This window comes from Salmo salar, chromosome ssa13, assembly GCF_905237065.1.
Source record: "Salmo salar chromosome ssa13, Ssal_v3.1, whole genome shotgun sequence".
NCBI lineage: Eukaryota > Metazoa > Chordata > Actinopteri > Salmoniformes > Salmonidae > Salmo > Salmo salar.
The window spans coordinates 40,127,766-40,133,338 of NC_059454.1; positions in this window are offsets into that span (position 1 = coordinate 40,127,766).

Sequence of the window (5,573 nt, forward strand, 5' to 3'; positions counted from 1 at the left end):
ACTCATGCTACATAACCCCATACTTCTCCCCCTGCCTGGCACATCAATGGGGTGACCGTTTCTGTTATCCTCTCCTCATGTTCATTTTTACCACAGCTTCATCTATTATATACATACTCAGTGACACCACACACACACACACATACACACACTCCCACTTACAACCCCACAACCCCACCACTCCTTCAAACAAATAACAACAAGGGAGTTGACTAGCCATGTTGCCAGGAGACAGCATGTTTGGAGCCTAATTCTGGTGGCTGGAGCACTGAAGGACTCTGTGAATGAACCCTGTGTTCAGGAAGTCTCTGCCTATGACCTCATAGCATGGGTGAAAAAACACAGCACGTGGGCTAGATGGAACGCTAGACAAGCGTTTTTCACCCCACTCTTAGAGATATGCTGTGGCCCATGACTCATGTGCCCTTTCTCTCCAAATGAGGTACTAATGAGGTCAGTCTGCTGTAGTACTGATTGACTGTGTGAGATTGACCCAGAACAAAAAAACAAGCCTTAATGCGAATGGAATTTCATTCATTACACTCTGATGTCATTACTAGACTCAGTAGACTGTATTGAGTTAGCCTTAGTTATGCCAAATTGATAATACACAAACAGTTCAAATCAAATAGAAAAATCTGTCCCTGATTGGAACCAAAGGTTCTTGAGAGTGATGCCATAGGGGAACCATTTAAGGTTCTCTGAAGAACCAAACATGGGATGGTTCTTTGAAGAACCGTACAAAAATCCAAAACCAGAAATGTTTCAGCCCTCCAGGAGCGTAATTGAATAGCCCTGCTGTAGTGTTTCAAGCCTTATTTGCATATTTTCCAGGGTGCCTTTCAAGTTAATTTTAGAGTTACCAGCACCACCCGTGTCTGTGTTTACTTGTGACAGAGACATGGTTGTTACATTCATTCATTTCCAGTCCTTTGCAGGGCCTAGTTTTACTCTAATACAGTGGCCTGAAACTCATAGTTTACAGGCCACATCAGCCCTGTAAGTCACATTATGCTGGTTTGCAAGGTGATGTGTAATTCCTATTGGAATCTAGCCAGAGTCAGGATATCTAACATATTGAATTTTTATTGACCTGCAACCTGCATTCAGAGTGACTGCTAGGGTTGAGAAGACTAAGTTATGAGTGTAACGAACGTCGTTGTAATGATGGTCGGACCAAGATACAGCGTGGGGTAGGTTAATCATTTTTTATTTATGATAACCGGCAACAAAAAAATATAGAGTAACCAACGAAACGTACAGCTTTGTAGGGCTAAAAGCTACAATTCAAAATCACAAGATCCCACCAACAACAGGTGGGAAAAGGCTGCCTAAATATGATCCCCAATCAGAGACAACGATAGATAGCTGCCTCTGATTGGGAACCATACCAGGCCAACATAGAAATACAAAAAACTAGAGTACCCACCCTAGTCAAACCCTGACCGAAACAAAATAGAGAATAAAAAGGCTCTAAGGTCAGGGCGTGACAGTACCCAAAGGTGCGGACTCCGGCCGCAAAACCTGACTCTATGGGGGAGGGTCCGGGTGGGCATCTAGCCTCGGTGGCGGCTCCGGTTCGGGACGTAGACCCCGCTCCGCTTGCGGATCCCTCCGCTTCCGTGGAACCGGACCATGGACCATCGCCGGAGGCTCCGGATCGTCTCTAGAGGCTCCGGGCCATGGATCATCACTGGAGGCTCCGGGCCATGGATCATCACTGGAGGCTCCGGGCCATGGATCCTCACTGGAGGCTCCGGGCCATGGATCATCACTGGAGGCTCCGGCCAATGGATCATCACTGGAGGCTTCGGGCCATGGATCATCACTGCAGGCTCCGGGCCATGGATCATCACTGGAGGCTCCGGGCCATGGATCGTCACTGGAGGCTCCGGGCTATGGATCGTCACTGGAGGCTCCAGGCCATGGATCGTCACTGGAGGCTCCGGGCCATGGATCATCACTGGAGGCTTCGGGCCATGGATCATCACTGAAGGCTTCGGGCCATGGATCATCAATGGAGGCTCTGGACCGCAGACTGTCGCTGGAGGCTCTGGACTGCAGACCGTCGCTGGAGGCTCTGGACAGGGAACCCTCGCTGAAGGCTCTGGACTGGGAAGCCTCGCAGGAGGCTCTGGACTAGAAACCCTCGCAGGATGCTCTGGACTGGGAACCCTCGCAGGAGGCTCTGGACTGCAGACTGTCGCTGGAGGCTCTGGACTGCAGACTGTCACTGGAGGCTCTGGACCGCAGACCGTCGCTGGAGGCTCTGGACTGCAGACCGTCGCTGGAGGCCTGGTGCGTGGAGCTGGCACAGGACATACCGGGCTATGTCTCTGATTGGGGATCATATTTAGGCAGCCTTTTCCCACCTGTTGTTGCCTCTGATTGGGAACCATACCAGGCCAACATAGAAATACAAAAAACTAGAGTACCCACCCTAGTCACACCCTGACCTAACCAAAATAGAGAATTAAAAAGGCTCTCTAAGGTCAGGGTGTGACAATGAGACTACATTAAACATCTAAACTCGAACAACCATTTCAGTAATGGATGCCATAAGTCCAAGTAACAGATTGGAATAGTTTAGAAAAATGTATGTAATTTATATTAGAGTAGCATAAGATGAATTAATCAATCAATGTACATGCAAAAACATAGATATTTTGATTTAACCAGGCAAGTCAGTTAAGAAAAAATTCTTATTTATAATGACGGCCTAGGAACAGTGGGTTAACTGCCTTGTTCAGGGGCAGAATGACAGATTTTTACCTTGTCAGCTCTGGGACTCGATCTAGCAACTTCTGTTACCAGCCCAATGCTCAAACCACTAGGCTACCTGTCACCCCATATTGAAACAATTTAAAAAATCGACCTGCAATAGAGAGCATGCTAGGAAATCTGATAATAATGGGCATGGTTTTGGTTAAACTCTGAATATTAACACCAACACTTTGGTTATTTTACACCACTCTTTACAGTGTTAATTTAACTCTTGAATCAACACTAGAAATGTTAAACTGAAAAATCAACACTAGTTAACACTGGCCGATTTGCTGTGTGCTATGAAAGGGACACATCTGGAGACTTTCATACATTTCAAGAACCTTTTAGTATTCTGAAGAACCATAAATGCCACACCATGAACCCCACAGTAAACTCAAAGGTTCTTTATCGGGTATGAGTTTTCCAAGTAACCTTAAGAGCTAAGAAACAACCATTTAAGAACCTTCATTTTTTGTGGTGTAAAGTAAATCTAGTTTAAATTTAAGTAATTAAGATAACTAATGTGAAACAGACATTTATATGATTGTCAATGGCCATCAATAGTACCTTTTCTATGCTTATCGGAGCATGCGACTGGTCAGGTGTGTTACTACTCAGAGGCCAGAATTTCCTTCTATAAAAATGTCAGGGCCCTTGACCAACAGCGATGGCCTGTTGGTGTTGAATAATGTTGGAATTGTCCAGTAGCAGACACACTTCTCAAAGACCTGCATGGTGTTCTCACTCATAGATGTTAGTCAGTTTCCTGCAGGGCTTACGGGCATAGGTAACACACGTAGGTAAGATGTGTACAAACACAACATTAAACTGTGGAGAAGTAAGTTAGCCTCCATATCTGATTTAATTGACATAGGCTTATGTAGAAATACATAAATTATCCCTTTTACATTTGCCTATATTGTTATGTCAAAGTGTCATGCATTTTCATTAATTATTTACTTACATTTTAATATGGGATCGTCTGCTGTCAGGTCTCCATGGCAGCCCATCAACGAACATCCCATGAGAGTTTACCAATGGGATGTCAAAGCATGTTTAATTAAAAAAACGTTATTAACTCTCAAACTACCGACTGGGGTAGAGGCATATTTTTTATCATAGTTCAAAGGTGGCTTATTCAATTCTTAAAAATGTTCATGACTGTCAATCAACCTCTTCAATCTAAATAATTGTTTAGTGTTATACTATAGAGTGATTTCAGTGCCAACAGAAGCTGAATTTGAATAAAACATTTTTTTATTTGTATTAAGATGTTGAATTTAAATTCAATATTATTGAATTTGTAATACACAAATTGAATCATTGAAATCATACATTTAACTTATATTTCATCATTTAAAACTTAATTGAATTAATACTGCATTCAGTTTTAATATTCAAATTCAATATCTATATATATTTTATTTCAATATGGTAGATATTGGATTCATTGTCTGTGTATCAAGTTTACAAACTAGCATTTCAAGTTCACCAAAGTTCACATATATTCAACTTCTCAGATTCAGTTCTCTAAATTCACATTCAAAACCAGAGACAACATCCTGGTACTTTTTGAATAAGGAATGGTAGAAAAGTACAGATAGAATCAAACGCTCTCTTTCTTAAATAGTTTTCTGGCAGTTTCTGAAGCCAGTGTGGCATATTTAATTGATTTTCTTCCTATGAATTTGGCTCTGGTGTTTGAACCATTTGGGCTACAAGCTATTATTACCCCATTCCTGAAAGCTTGGATTCTCTGGAACATGGGTGTTCCCTTCTGAGGCCTACTGCACAACAACAATACTTTCTGTGGCAAACAGAAGCAGAAGGATCTGTGCACCCCATTTAATGAGAGTGCAACAGAGGTGGTTTGGTGATCCATGCATGTGAGGAGCAACCTTGCCTGAGACCTGAAGACGTGTTAGTTTGACTCATGGGGTTCTTACCCAGGTCTGCTATGCGCCAGACAATGTAGAGACCTGAAAAATTACATTGTCTGGGTAAGAGTATGAGGTCAAAGGAGGCTGAAATGTAACTGACGTCCACACTTTTTTTAATCCTTTTTTTGTGGTATCTAATTGGTAGTAACAGTCTTGTCCCATCGCTGCAACTCCCATACGGACTCGGCGAAGGTCGAGAGCCGTGCGTCCTCCAAAACACAACCCAGCCAAGCCACACTGCCCACTTAACCCGGAAGCCAGCCGCACAAATGTGTCGGAGGAAACCTGGTGACCATGTCAGCGTGCATTGCACCCGGTCCACCACAGGAGTCACTAGTGCACAATGGGACAGGAACATCCCTGCCAGCCAAACCCTCCCCTAACCCAGACGACGCTGGGCCAATTGTGTGCCGCCCAATTGGTCTCCCGGTCGCAGCGACAGAGTCTGGCCTCGACCTAGGACCTCTAGTGGCCTTAGACCACTGCGCCACTCAGGAGGCCCGAGGTACACACTCTTCTGATGAGTAACCTTGCTGGAGACTTAAAGACTTGGGTTAGCTTCCTGAAAATTCCCTACTAATGTGTCCTGCGTGTCCTGTGAGCATCATAGAGGGGGGAACAGAAGGCATGACCATGTTCCAGCATTCAGGAATGGGGTCATAATAGCTTATAACCCAAAGACTGAAACTTGGCCGCAAGTGGATCTTCCAGCAAGACAATAACCCCAAACACACATCAAAATCTACAAAGAAATTGTAAATTGGCCACAAAATCAACATTTTGCAATGACCATCTCAGTCTACGGACTTGAAACCCATTGAAAACCTGTGGTTTAAATTGAAGCGGACAGTCCATAAGCACAGATGA